General features: G+C 44.1%; 1 protein-coding gene and 1 long non-coding RNA gene across 9 annotated transcripts in view; one reads left to right on the forward strand and one right to left on the reverse strand.

The window, feature by feature from the left end:
• The window catches only part of LOC138748958 (kinesin-like protein KIF18A), an 86,978-nt gene that overhangs the window by 35,142 nt on the left and 36,150 nt on the right, over positions 1–15,686 (forward strand). The gene's annotated exons all lie outside the window — the stretch shown is intronic.
• The window catches only part of LOC138748960 (uncharacterized), a 36,305-nt gene that overhangs the window by 10,454 nt on the left and 10,165 nt on the right, over positions 1–15,686 (reverse strand). The gene's annotated exons all lie outside the window — the stretch shown is intronic.

Consider the following 15,686-nt stretch of genomic DNA (forward strand, 5'->3'; position numbering starts at 1 on the left):
TATCGTTGGCAAATTTCTAGATGGTGTTATTGGTGTACCGAGCCACACAGTCATAGGTGTAAAATGAGTAGAGCAGGAGTTCTTCGGTACTGTTGGGTATTGTAAAGGAAAATTTTTTACCAGTCTTCACTGATTGTGGAAATACTTTGTCATCCAGAGGAAGGTGGGCAGTAAGGGCATAGAACTCACTATTAGAAGGGAAAGGAAACTATCACTTTAACTTTAAAGTATATGGAGTTGCCATAAGCTGAAAGTCTGAGAACCAGGGAGTGGAAATTGATATTGGCACGGGTAACTGCCTGCAGGTGGTCTGGATCAGAGGTCAAGAATCAGGCAAAGAATGGGGGAGTCACGTGTTGGAGTAGTGGCTGGTCGGGTAGAACCAAAAAAAGCTTGGATAAAACAAACATAACACTCAGGAAATAGAAGATAAAGTTACAGAGAAGAACCAGAAGATGGCACTCAAAAAAGAGAGAGTAAGAACAACGGAGAAAAAAGAAGGAAAATCACCAGAGAAGAAAGAAGGCCTTCCCTGCATGCAGGAGCAGGGAGCTACGATGGTGAAGAGCGGCCCATCTCCGAAGTTGGTGAGTACCCAGCGAAGTCGTGACCTCCCGACTGGTGGACTTCAAAAATGGCTCTCGGAGCCAAACAAAAGTGTGCAGTGAGCAATCAAAAGACAAAGTGAACACCGGCGGGAGGGGGGCTCAGTCGAGGAGTGGGCAGCCACAGCGCGACCAGCTGAGAGACGCCCAGCATCGGGGGGGCTCAGCTGGAGGAAACCTACAATCAAGAAAACCAAAATAATGGTGAGAAAAGAATCGAGGGGCCAGAAGAGGGAGAACGGCGACAGGGTGATCGACGACGAGACGATCTACAGCAGGAGGCCCAGCAGACAGACAACCTGCGACCGGAGGCCCAACAGCAAGAGGCCCAGCAAGAGGAGGACGGACAAAGACATAGAAGTAACTCATCAGAAAGAGCAGAAGAGACACAGATACAAAGAAGAGAAGAAGACACAGACACAGAAGAAGAGGAGGAAGAAGACCAAGATCTTCACAGGGAAAAAGAAGGTAAAACAGATGGATAAAATATAGATAAAGCCTTTTTTGGAGCAAATGAGGCCATTAAAAGAATGGTTATTAGTAGAATTTAGTGCAATTAAAAGAAAAATAAAAAGAGCAGAAGATAAAATCCAAAGTTTAGAACTGGTCATGACAAAAATAGGGAAAAGAGTAGAAAATGTGGAAGAACGAGAAACGGCTGTAGAAATGGAAGTAAATGATTTAAAAGAAAAATTGGGAAAAAAATGACAAAAAAATTAAAGAGACAAGAGTTGTTATCTCAGAAAATTGATATGTTGGAAAACTACAGTTAGCGAAACAACATAAAAATAGTGGTCCTGAAGAAGGCTCAGACATGAAGGAATTTCTAAAAGGATGGATCCAGAAGGTTTTGGGAACGACAGATTTGCTTGAAGAAATAGAAATAGAAAGGGCACATAGAGCACTAGTACCAAAACTGCAGGCACATCAAAAACCAAGATCCAACTTAGTAAAACTTTTAAGATATATGACAAGAGAGAATATACTGGAGCAGGCAAGGAATAAAGTTAGAGAAGATAGTAAGCCATTGGAATTTAAGGGACAAAAAAATATTTTTTTACCCGGACATAAGTTTTGAACTCTTAAAGAAGAGGAAGGAGTTTAATACGGCAAAAATGATTTTATGGAAGAAAGGCTATAAATTCATGTTAAGACATCCAGGTGTACTTAAAGTATTTATACCTGGGGAACAAAATAGACTGTTCTCGGATCCAGAGAAAGCACAAGAATTTGCAGAATATTTGCAGGACAGAAGAAGAGATGAAGAGGAGTGACAAGAAAGAAGTCCGGCAATAAAATATACAAAAAGATATACATTATTTTCACTTTATATTATATGTAAAGATCTAAAGATGGAAAAGAGAAGGGAAAGGAAGGAAGGAAGAAGGGAAAAAAAGAGAGCTTTGTTATATGTATAGAAAAACAGTGTTTTCTGGGGGGGGGGGGGAGAATAACCGTCACTGCGAAATCAATTGACGCTTGCAAGTAAGATCACAACCAAATGGAAAGGGGAATTGTGGTTGCCCGGCAAGGGATAAGGGGCAACCCAAGGAGTGGGGGGGTTCATTTGGAGTTAAGGTGTTATTGGTTGTGGGGATTGTTGGAGTATTTTGTGTTTTAAGTGTGTTGTCATAGGGAAACTTAAAAGACAATAATGGAAAAAAGGGGATGGAGGTGGCGAGGAGGTGGAAAAGAGGTCTATATAAGATGGCCATGTTGAACTATATGACTATAAACATTAATTTAATACATAACCAAATTAAAAGGAAGAGGCTGCTAAATTTACTGAAAAAAGAAAAAAATAGATATAGCATTTGTTCAGGAAATGCATCTAACTAAGTGGAACATAACAAATTGAAGAGAGACTGGGTAGGACACGTAGCGGCAGCATCATATAATTCAAAAGCTAGATGTCTACCCATATTTGTTAACAAAAATGTACAAATCGAGATAGAGGAGGAAATAACAGATCCAGTATGTAATGATAAAGTGTCAGATATACTCAGAATTTTGGAATTTGCTTAATATATATGCACCTAATGATGAGGATCAAAAGTTTATGCAAGATATTTTTTTGAAGATTGCAGATACACAAGGAAATATATTGATAGGAGGGAATTTTAACCTTAATTTGGATCTAATTTTGGATAAAACTGGACAAAAGACCAGCAAAAAGAATAAAGTAGCCAAATTTATGGTTAAATGAATGCAGGGAATGAAACTTATGGATAAGCACCCAAAAGAGAAGGAATATTCATATTACTCAAGTAGGCATAAAACATTCAAGGATTGATATGTTTTTTTTGTCAGCTCATATTCAAGAGAGAGTCAGGAAAACTGAGTATAAAGCTAGACGACTTTCAGATCATTCACCCCCTGCTATTAGCAATAGAACTGGAGGACATCCCACCAAGAACATATAGATGGAGGTTAAACCCCATGCTACTTAAAAGCCAGAAATTTAGAGAGTTTATTGAACCCCAAATTAAAACATATTTTGAAATAAACACGGAATTGGTTAAAGATAAATTTATACTATGGGATACAATGAAAGCCTTCATTAGAGGACAGAAAATAAGTTATGTAACTAAGATGAAAAAGGACTACAATCGGGAAATAGAGCAGCTGGAAATGGAGATAGTAAGTACAGAAAAGGAACTAGTGAAAAGAGACGATATAAAGAAAAAGAGAGAATTGGTGTACAAAAAAAAATGAAACATTACAAACATACAAGGTGGAGAAGAACATAATGAAAACAAAGCAAAAGTATTATGAATTGGGAGAAAAAAAAACACATAAAATATTGGCCTGGCAACTTAAAACAGAGCAAGCTAAAAGAACTGTACTGGCATCAAGGAAAAAGGACAAACAAATCACATATAACCCAACAGAGATTAATGAAAACTTTAAGGAATTTTATGAACTATACCAAACTGAGAATGAGGGGAAGAATGATAAAATAGAAGAGTTTTTAGCCAAAATTGAACTGCCGAAATTGCAAGTAGAGGATTGAAACAAATTGATAAAACCGTTCGAAGTAGAGGAAGTACAGGATATATTAAAAAAGCTGCAGAACAATAAAACACCAGGAGAGGATGGATTTCCAATAGAATTTTATAAAACATTTAAAGAGTTATTAATTCCTCCTCTCCTGGGAGTAATGAACCAGGTAAAAGAAACACAAAACTTACCAGACTCATGCAAGACAGCAATAATTACAGTAATACCAAAGACGGAGAAGGATCCATTAACACCAGCATCATATAGACCAATATCCTTACTTAACTCAGATTATAAGATAATAGCGAAATTATTAGCAAACAGATTGGCCGGCTGTGTACCAAAAATAGTAAAACAAGATCAAACTGGATATGTCAAGAAAAGATGAACAGCGGACAATGTCTGTAAATTTATTAATTTAATTCATGCAGCTCAAGGGAGTAAAATACCAATAGTGACAGTTGTCTTAGATGCAGAAAAAGCCTTTGACAGAGTAGAGTGGAAGTATTTATTTAAAGTGTTACAGAAGTTCAATCTGCCAGAAAAATATATTAACTGGATTAGAGCATTATATAATGAACTGTAGGCAAAGGTAGTAGTAAATAGATATGTATCGAACCAATTCAAATTAAGTAGATCAACGAGACAGGGATGTCTATTATCCCCTTCATTGTTCGCCTTAACAATAGAACCATTGGCAGAGCAGATGACATCATAGTATACCTAACAGAACCAGAGAAATCAATAAAAGAACTACATAAGAAATTGAAGGAATATGGAGAAATATTGGGGTATAAGGTCAACACAAATAAACGCGAAGTGATGCCAATGAGTAATGCAGATTATACAGAACTTAAAAAAGAATCTCCATTTAAATGGCAAACACAAGCAATTCGATACCTAGGTATCAGGATAGACAATAACTTAAACCACTTGTACAAACTAAATGATCATCCATTAATAAAGAAATTACAGGAAGACTTAGAACATTGGAAAGAATTATCTCTAACGTTGATAGGGAAGGTGAACTGCATTAAAATGAATGTGTTCCCAAGGATTGTTTCAAAGGTTACCAATCCCCTTAACAGAGAAATTCTTTGTTGAACTAAGGAGAATAATAAGGAAATTCTTGTGGAAAGGGGGGAAACCTAGGGTAGCGCTAGATAAATTAACGGAGAGGTATAACCAAGGTGGTTTGCAGTTACCAAACTTCAGAAATTATTATAGAGCTGCACAATTAAGGTACTTATCAGATTTTTACCAGACAAGAGAAAAACCAGATTGGACTAGGATAGAATTAGATAAAATAGATAAGATGAAAAGCTGGTGCAATATAAGAGCTCACCAGTATTGCATCATTTACTTAATATTTTGGAAGAAGATGCACGTAGAAAGGAAAAAATAAATTACCAAATACCAAAAATGCTATTGGCACAAAACCCACTAATCCCTTTTACAATAGATAACCTTTCCTTCAGAGAATGGGAGAGAAAAGGAATCGAGAGAATAGAAAATTGTTTTTTGGGAAATAATTTATTAACATTTGAAAAGTTGAAGGACAAATATGAAATAACTCACGGTACAATATTTGCATTACCATCAACTGAAAGCTTATTTAAAGGATAAATTGGGAAACAGACTGAGATTACCTGAAGGAAGCAGCTTTGAATATGTGATTACAGACACAATGATAATTAAAAGATTTATAACAAATATGTACACTGAGCTGCAAGAAAGGAAAATGATGAAATAAGGTATAAACTCAAAGAAAGTGGGAAAAGGACTTAAATATAAAGATAAAGAATGAAACATGGGAAAAGTTATCTTCTGGAACAACGAAGAATACAATAAACACAAGATTATGTACGATACAGTACAATTGGTTACACAGGTTATATATCACTCCTCAAAAATTAAAAGAATGGGATCCAACAATATTGGATTGGTGTTTTCACTGTAAAAATGAAATGGGAACAACAATACATGCTATTTGGGCATGTACAAGTGAATACATTTTGGGAAGAACTAAATCAGATAAATAAAATCACAAAAAAACAACATACCAAAAAATCCAGAAATTTTTCTTTTAAGTAACATAAGAAGTAAAGAATTAGGTCTCAAGTTGGATAAAGCACAAAAAAGATTCATTATGATAGCCTTAGCAGTAGTAAAAAAAAAATGTATAATGTCAACTTGGAAAATGAAAGAGAGCCTGAGAGTACAGCAATGGTACATGGAAATTAATAAATGTATTCCATTGGAAAAAATAACATAACATTTTAAAAATAAAGTTGCATTGTTTGAAAAAATCTGGGAACCATACATGGAACACAACAGAAAGAGCTTGCCTCGGACCTCCATCTCCTAAAATGATAAGAAGATAAAAACGATTAGATTTAGTGTGTAAAAGTAGATGACACATTTTTCTTGTTTGTTTTTCCTTTGTGTGAAGATGTTGTTTTATGGTTTTATTGTATATGTTTAATATTTATTGGTTTTGGAGGGGGGGAAATGTCACTGTGTATATTTAATGAGAAACGTCTGTACATATTTTGGTTGATATGGTTTATAGTGTGATAAATTTAAAAAAATTTAAAAGAATGAGGCAAAGAATAAGGAGTCGTAATCTGTCTTAACTGCTCGGTTCCTTCTACACTGTTCCAATGAACATCAGCTTAAACTTTCTAAGGGCATTACATGACTCAATACCACCAGATAATAGATAAACTGCTTGGTGGAACTCAGTAAGTCGAGCAGTATCTGTGGAGAGAAAGGTAATGCCGGTCGGTGTTTTGAGTCATCCTTGCTTCAGGCCTGAGAATGGAGAGAGAACATTGTCTGTGAAAAGAGCGGGTTGGGGGGGGGGGGTGAGACAGGCCCCTGGGTAATAGGTGGACTGAGGAGGGATGAAGGATGACTGACAGATGGAGGGGGAGGGATGGAGTTGGTGGACAGAGAAAGTTCATAAATTGGTGGAAGCAGATAGAGAGAGGAACAAAAGGAGAGGTGGAGTGGGGGGGGGGGGTGAATGTGGAGTCGGAGGCATTTGTTGCAAAGTGATACATGGAATCACAAAGCTACCAATTCTGGAAATATCATTGTCGACAATGAAAACATTTGGGGTGAGATGAAGGGCAGATGGAACCATGGCAGAGGGTATTTGGTGAGTTTTCGGTGGATGAAAATGGGTGATGTGAGGGAGATGTGAGAAAGGAGACAAAAGTGGAAGGATCAGAGGAGGGGGAATAGAGAAAATAATACAGGAGGTAAGGGTTACCTGAAATTGAAACTTTTAATGTTCTTTCCATTGGGTTATTCGCTACCCAGGTGGAACACAATATGTTGTTTCTTGGTTTGTGTTGGGTCTTCCCCTGGCAGTGGAGAGAGCTGAGGATGGACAGGTTAGTAGGGGAAAGGGAGCTGAAACTGCATGCAACTGGGAGTTCGGGGTGGCTATTGTGGACAGAGCACAGGTGCTCTGAAAGTGGTTGTCAGGTCTGCTTTTGATCTTCCCATATAGAAGAGACCACATGGAAAGCACTGAATACAATAGCTGAGGTGAGAGGAGGTGCACAGCTTCATCTGGAAGGGCTTTTTAGGTCCCTGGATGGTGGGGAGGGTTAGATAATAATCGTATTCCTTTAATATCACGTCTCATTGTTTCTTTGCTTATTACTCCATACCCACCATTTGCCTTGCTGGATTATTGTTCAAATACATGGACCATTCTTTTCATTTGTTCTATCTCCTTTTGCATTAGAAAGGATAAAGGTCATTCACCCAGAGCATTAGCTGACCTGCATAGTATTTCAAGCATTTTGTTCTTTATTTCATTAAGGTTTCCAACATCTACAGTATTTCAGCTTTTGATTAATTTTGCTTCTTTTCAGATGCTATCCTGCATTTGAATTGCTTTCTTTAATACTGGCAGAACTGAAACTGCAAAAGCTCAGTGAGTGCCAATCCCTATATAACTTTGCTGGATTCTGTTCAGTGAACATGGCAGTGTGCCAGGCTTCTTGAATCCAGAAGGTCTGCATTTGGATTTCTTCTAGAGATGGAAAGCCAATATCCTCCAGTAACCAATGTAAAACCAGATAGAAACAAGAGCTCAATATTGTTGCAAGTCAGAACTGCTCTGTAGAACACCATGTATTTAACTACAGAACCACAGGGGAGAGTGGAGAGTAATTCATGGGATATCGATGTTTCTAACAATGCCATGTCTTATTCTGAAACCCTAAGTGCCCCTGACCTGAGAAGACAATTAAGAGCCAACCACGTTCGTGGTGTGGGGGTCATGTACAGGTTAGATCAGGTAAGGACAACAGCTTTCTTTCTCTGAAGAGCACAAGTAGGCAAGATGGGTTCTTCAGCAGTGTGGTAGCTTAATTGTTACAGTTACTGAGATACGCCTTTATTTTAAAGTTCCAAATTGTCTTCATTACTTGAATATGTGTCTCTGAATCAATGGTTCATAATTCTGGCTGTTAGTTCAATAACTTAACCACTAGCTCACTGTAGCCTTGCCTTGATGCACAAAGGGACATAATAAATTCTTTCCAAGCTCATGTAAAATGAACCCTAATTAAAGTCCTGAATAGTGGAGTGCTCACATAGAAATGGAACCTAATGTTTTCAAATACAATCAAACCAAATCAGTGATTGTTCCCATTCTTTTTTAGCTGAATGCAGTGGTTTTATTGGAATGTGCTACTCAATGGAAATTAGCACATTCGATCTCTTTGAAGACAATGCCTATTTGGATGGCATTTTGAGCCTGGGGAAATGTCATTAGGCTAAGGTGCTTCTGTTGTGATTTGGACAGAAATGTACTGTATATTAATGTAGTGTTCACCCTTTCAATGTGGTCTGTTATTCAAGCTGGTGAATGAGTTATTCATTCCCTGTGTTCTTAGTGCTCTGGAATTAGATTTGAAGAAATTAGGTTATGTCTTCAAATCACTTCGAACTACACATATGGCCAAAGGCAGACAAACAGGAATGCAAGTTAAAATTATGCATTCCCATTTGTAACTCAAAAAAAAACACTCTCTCCCTTAGTTTGTTGTCCTGCTGACAAACCTTTGGGTAGCTGAAAAGATTCTGAAACATGAGATATATTTCCTCCCATTTCCCCCCCCCCCCCCCCCACACCACCTTTTTTCTAATAAAGTATGTTTGTCCAACAGTGTAAAATGTGCAGGGAAACTGAAATTCCAAACAGCTGCTAGACAGGCTTTGCAGGAATTTGTTACTTTCCTTTTGATACTCAGGAACAGAATTCACTAAGGCTACTGCTTCCATGCACTGATTTTTTTTTTAAGAAAAGATTTTGAGCTCACTCTTCTCAGACAATGAACTCTTCTTGCGTGTCTCTTTATGATGGTATAAAAATTCACTCGGTAATGAGGTAACAATTGTGGCCAACAAAAAAAGTTAAACATAGTTTTGGATGAAAGGAAAAGGTTTATAATGTTGCCAAAAAGTGCATTGCCTCAGGATTGGGAAAATTGAGAATTCACCAATCGAGAAACAAGATTACGAAAGAAAGGCAAAGAGAATACAAGCGTAATATAGCAAGCAACATAAAAATTAAACTGCAATAGCTTGTACAGACATGTAAAAGCAAAAGTTAATGTGAATTTCTTGCAGACTGAGACCAAGAAATTATATTGATGAATAAGGAAGTCAGAAAAATAAAAGTACGTAGCAGTAGCTCCACTGCTCCCTGAAAGAACACACACACCAGACGGGTTGAGCTCAGTGAGCAGATCAGTTTATTGTAGGCTGCTGGGCTGGACTTGTATTCCCAGCCCGGACCTGGCTGAGAACCAAGCTGGAGGGCGCTGACGTCACCTGGGCATCATGTGGTGCCCCAGCGCGGGCTTCTGAGCCCCGTGCTGGGAGGAAAGGAACACACACCCCCCCCCCGACGGCGCCATTTTGGCCATCTGCCCCGCCGCGTGGCTTACAAGCGGGGTCAGTTCGCCTGCCTAGTGGTGAGCCGCCACACAGCCCCCCCCCCAGAACTGGCGCCAATGTCCTTTGTCGCCAGGCGGCCTCTCTTCTTGGGCTGGGCTACAACCATGGGCTCAGTGGGATTGAGGTATGCTGCCTTCAGCCTGTCCACGGTAAACAGCTCCTGCCTGCTGCCAATGTCCAGCATGAACGTAGAGCTGGAATGCTGTACAACCCTGTACGGCCCCTCTTGCAGTCGCTGCAGAAGTGCCGCGGTCGGGCCCCGGCGAATAAAAATGTACTCCTCGGAAAGCAGTTCGCCAGGAACGTGAGATGGCCGCGTGCCATGCCTGGGTGGCAGTGGGGTTTCGAACGAGTACAAATGTTCCCTGAGGTGAGGAAGTAGTTCGTGCGGCGACCGCTGGGGATTGTGACGAACTACCAGGTAGTGCCAGCAGCACACCGTAGACCAGCTCAGCAGATGACGCCTGCAGATCTTCCTTGGGAGTGGATTGGATGCCCAAGAGCACCCAAGGCAGTTCGTCTGCCCAATCAGGACCGGTGAGGCGGGCCATGAGCGCCGACTTAAAGTGGCGGTGCAGACGTTCAACTAGTCCATTACCCTGCGGGTGGTAGGCCATGGTACGGTGTAGCTGGGTCCCCAACCAGTTGGCGAGCTGTGCCTAGAGCACAGATTTGAACTGGGCGCCCTGATCGCTGGTGAGATGACCCAGGACGCCGAACTGGGCGACCCAACCATGCAACAGTGCTCAGGAGCAGGAGTCGGTGGAGGCATCTGGCATCAGGATCGCCTCAGGCCGACAAGTGGTGCGGTCCACCATCATAACATGTAACGGTTGCCCTGGGAAACAGGTAAGGGCCTGACGATGTCCACGTGAATGTGGCTGAACCATTCCCGGACGTGCTCGAACTCCTGTATGGGTGCCCTGGTGTGCCTGTGCACCTTAGACGTCTGGCAATGGGTGCATGTTCTGGCCCAGCCCGTGATCTGCTTCTACAGCCCACGGCATACGAACTGTTCGGCCACCATCCGGACCGTGGACCTGATGGACGGATGTGAAAGGTCGTGGATGTGGTGGAAGACCTGTCTGCGCCACTGCTGGGGAACCACTGGTCGTGGAGTACCCATGGAGATATCGCACAGAATGTTACCTTCGCCGCTCGGAGTCGGGAGGTCTCAGAACCGCAGGCCCATGATGGCGGTCTTGAAGGCCCTCGTCTCCTCATCAGACCTGGTCCCAGGTGAGCTGATCGAAGTTGAGGCCAAGCGTCAGCGCGCAGATGGCCAGTTGCAAGAGTGCATCGGCAACCACATTGTCCTTCCCCGCCTTGTGCTGAATATCGGTGGTAAACTCCGACACGAAGGAGAGGTGATGCTGCTGGCAGGCCGACCAGGGATCCTTTGCCATTGCAAGCGCCTGGGTGAGGGGTTTGTGATCAGTGAAGATGGTAAAAGTCCTCCCCTCCAAAAAATAGCAGAAATGCCACACCGCCAGGTACATGCCCAGTAACTCGCGGTTGAAGGCACTATACTTGTGTTCCAGCGGGCAGAGCAGACGGCTGAAGAATGCCAGTGGTTTCCAATGTCCATTCATCTGCTGCTCCAGGACAGCACCAACGGCTGTGGCAGAAGCATCGACACAGAGTGCCATATGCAGGTCAGAGGGCAAGTGTGGTGGCCTTCATGAGGGCATCCTTGGTGGCCTCAAATGCTGTGCAGGCTTCTGGGTTCCAAGCGAGCGTTTTGTGCTTGGCTGCGATGAGGGCGAATAGCGGCTGCGTGATGCGCACAGCTCCCGGGATGAAGCGGTTGTAAAAGTTGACCATACCCGCGAACTCCTGCAGCCCCTTGAGGCTGTCTGGACGTAGGAACTCCCTGATAGCGGCGACTTTCGCAGCGGCAGGCGTGGCTCCTTCGGCCGTGATGGTATGGCCCAGGAGCTGCATTGACTCTTTCCTGAACTGCAACTTATCCAGGTTGATGGTAAGGCCAAAATCGGCCAGCCGGGAGAAAAGGGCGCGTAGATGGACCTTGTGTTGCGCCTGGTCCTTGGTGGCGGCGAGGATGTCGTCCAAATAAATAAAGACAAAATCCAAGTCCCTGCCCACAGAGTCCATGAGGCGCTGGAAGGTCTGAGCGGCATTCTTGAGCCAAAGTGGGTGATGATGGCCGTCTTGGGTATATCCTCAGGTTGCACCGGGATCTGGTGATATCCGCGCACCAGGTCAACCTTGGAGAAAACCCTCGCACCGTGCAGGTTGGCCATAAAGTCTTGGATGAGAAGGGTGGGGTAATGGTCAGGAACTGTTGTCTCGTTGAGCCGTCGATAGTCTCCGCAGGGACGCCAGCCGCCGGAGGCTTTCGGGACCAGGTGGAGGGGTGAGGCCCATGGGCTGTTGGACTGCCGAATGATCCCCAGTTCCAACAGGTGCAAAAACTCCTCCTTCGCCACCTGGAGCTTGTCAGGCGGGAGCCGACGTGCCTTGGCATGAACCGGTGGGTCCTGGGTGAGTATGTGGTGGAACACCCCGTGGCATGGCGAGGCAGCCGAGAACTGTGGCTTGAGGAGTGTCAGGAACTCATCCAGGATTCACTGGAACTCGTCTCTGGGCGTACTGATCGTGGCCATCTGCGGTTGCTCGGAGCATGAGGCGAACGGCCTGGAAGCTACGGGCATCCACCAGACGCCTACCTCGAACGTCCACCAGAAGTCTGTGTGCGAGGATGAAGTTTGCGTCCAGGATGGCAGTTGGGAGTGACGAGATGGTGAACCTCCACGCAAAATTTTGTTGGCCGATCTGGAAGTGGACTGTCTTGTCTCCATATGTCCGGATTGCCATTGCATTGGCCACACGGAGGGGAGGTCCAGGAGGTCGGTTCCTGGACTCAACGGCCGTGGCCGGGATGACACTGATCTGGGCTCCAATGTCAACGGGGAACCGCCGGCCGCTGACTGAGTCCCGCAGGTAGAGGAAGCTGTGTCCTTGGCCACCCGCCGCAGCCATTAACAGCGGCCAGCCTGGTCGTTTCCCTGAAACGAGCAGGGCTGACGACACTCCGAGCCTTGACTCCCCAGCGCTGGTGGTAGAAGCAGAGGCCTGGAATGGATGCTGTGGCCTTGGTTAGGCTCTTGGGGGCCCCTACATCCGGTCAGATGCTCTACCGCAGCATTAGGGGCGGGCTTGGCATGGTCGTGCCCCTGCCTCGTGACCTGCAGGACCGCTGAGCCCTCCGGGAATTGTGCGAACCATAGCTCTTGGGCCTTCTGGGCGACCTTCCTCGGATCGTTGAAACTCTCCTGGACCAGCAGTGGCCGGATGTCCCCGGGCATATGGTCAAGGAAAATGCGCTCGAAGAGTGGGCAGTTGGTGTGCTCACCCATGAGCGCGAGCATTTCATCCATCCGCTCCATCGGGGACCTATCCCCCAGGGCGTCGAGGTGCAGCATCCGAGCGGCACCAAGGGATACTCCGAGGGATCCGGTAAGCACTCGCTTGATGGTCTCGTATTTGTCTTCGGCAGGTGGGTGCTGAATGAGGTGCAGCACCCGTCTGGCGGTGGCCTAGTCCAGGGCAGCGACCACATGGTAGAATTTGGTCATGTCAGAAGAAATCTGGCAGAGGTGAAACTGAGCCTCTGCATGGCCGAGCCACGTCTCCGGCTCCTGAACCCAGAATTCAGGCAGTTTCACGGCTATATCGCTGATCCCAGGCTCATTCATGATGGGTTCAAAGACGTTTGAACCAGTCGGGGTCACCAACTGTAGCAGCAGCTCCTCTGCACCTGAAAGAACACACACAACCAGACGGGTTGAGCTCAGTGAGCAGATCAGTTTATTGCAGGCTGCTGGGCTGCACTTATACTCCCAGCCTGGACCTGGCTGAGAACCGTGCTGGAGGGTGCTGATGTAACCCGGTCCCCCAACACGGGGCTTCTGAGCGCCGTGCTGGGAGGAAGGGAACACCCCCAACGGCGCCATTTTGGCCATCTGCCCCGCCACATGGCTTACAAGCGGGGCCAGTTTGCCCGCCAAGTGGTGAGCCGCCACAAGTAAATAATTTATGAGAAAACAATGGCTATGCACAGTTTCTCAATCAGATGGAACATGGAAGAGTACAGCCCATTACAGTCCCTTCAACCTTACAGAAACCTGTTCCAGCATTAATCTAACTTTTCCCAACCTCACAGGCCATAACCCTCTGACTTATATCCCATAACAGAGGAGTTAGAATAACCACAAACTGACAGATTGAATCAATATATAATATTTGGAATTAACCTGCACATGGTGAAATGTTGTGAATGAAGCACATTTGTCCCTTTTATTGTGCATTCTCCAACACACTATTGATCTATAAAATGAGATGACCAGCAGGATCTCCCCATGGGGAGAGAGGGAGCGAAAATGCAGGGCTGACTGCTGTTGGCTCCGCACGGGCTTTGAATGGCTCGTGGTTTTATTTGAAATCCCGCGACTGCGGGGTCTGAGCTCAAGATACCGGTGCCAATTAATTGGCAGCAGGCCACGATGGGGGGGGCGCTCTGATTGGAGCAGGTTACCAGAGGATGGGAAGATCACCCCTCGACTGAGAAGGAGGAGCAGAGGAGACGACCTTTGGGGGCAGTGACCATGGCAGCAGACCAGTGAGGGAACTCTGTAGCTGATGGACCAGTGCATGTGGTGGGCTTCTGGCAACTCGAGGCGATTAAACCCACGGAAGCTGTGGGCTGCTGGAGACTGCTATCAGGAGATGTGCCAGGCTGTGGACTGCTGGAAACTGGCTGGAGGGGTACCAGGGATCAGAACCGGGGCGTGAGGAATTGCCGAGGGCGTTGAAGGGTTCCTGACCACGTCAGAGGTTCTGATCTGGAGGTTGGGTTGCCAATGGTTTGGGCTGGACTCTGTGTGGCTGCAGGGTTGAATCTAGACACTCGGTGACTCTTGGGGGAGCTCTCTTTTGCTTTTCTCTCTCTGACTGTAAGAGGCACTTAGGCAATTCCTGCCAGTGGCGAGTCTATCTGCCTTGCAGCAGGCAAAAAGAAATTATGACTGTTTTATTACCATGATAATAAATTGAACCTTGAAGTGCTCCATTTGTAAATGTAAACAGTAAGGTGTTGGTTTGCTTGGTTTGTGGGATCTTTGAAACTGGGACAATGCAGTCTTGATCTAATTTTGGACAGGCACAAGGATGGGAGAGGTATGGAGCGCTATGGACTGGGTACAGGTCACTGGGGTTCGGCACAGACGAGAAGGGCCAAAGAGGTCTGTTTCTGTGCTGTATGGTTTCTATGTGGTGTCTCAAGACTTTCAAGTTTTACTCATAAATAATTTATCATTCCTTTCCAAAAGAGACAAAAAATGCTTTCAGAAAAAAAGCAAAGAATAACATCTCGAGTGATTGAGGAGTTGAAAGATATCAGCATAGATAATAAAAAAAAAGAAGGATTCATTGCTGAATCATCTACTCTTATTGCCCTTTTTATCCCTTTTGATTTTGGCTCGACAGTGCAGTCTTATGCTAAACTCAAGTGCATTTACCAATCAAGCATTGATCCAAAGTTTATGACATTGTGCAGGCATTCCTTTTGCACATTGGATTGGGCTACAATTCAAGAGGCAACAAATCTGCAGTTATGACCAATTATGTAGTTATAGTATAAATGCATAGCGTCAGCTTTTCTCAACTTCTATGCATACCACTGCGATCCACACTTAAATCATGGGAACATGATTGTACCTATTTTTGAAAATGGCTGCAGAAGTGCTGAAGTATCATTGTACCTGCTTCGTTGCTGTGCCACTTGGCATGGTGATAATTCAGTCCAAGCCCCTCAAAAGTGTGGTACTGTGCACTTGAGAATCATGAGATAATTTAACTGTTGAATATCTCTGTGTCCATTTGCTGGCATCAATTAATTTTCATGATGTTGGCAACTTTAAAAACTTTTGCAAAACCTGGAACTATTGCAAGAATTTAATTTACAACAGATTCTTCAAACTTAAAAGCTGTGCAAAGCACTCAATAATATGGTCTTCAATGGTAGATCTTAATAGTAAAATTTGCAAATCAATGCCTCGTGCTACTTCATGCTCA

This window comes from Narcine bancroftii, chromosome 13, assembly GCF_036971445.1.
Source record: "Narcine bancroftii isolate sNarBan1 chromosome 13, sNarBan1.hap1, whole genome shotgun sequence".
Classification (NCBI taxonomy): Eukaryota; Metazoa; Chordata; class Chondrichthyes; order Torpediniformes; family Narcinidae; genus Narcine; species Narcine bancroftii.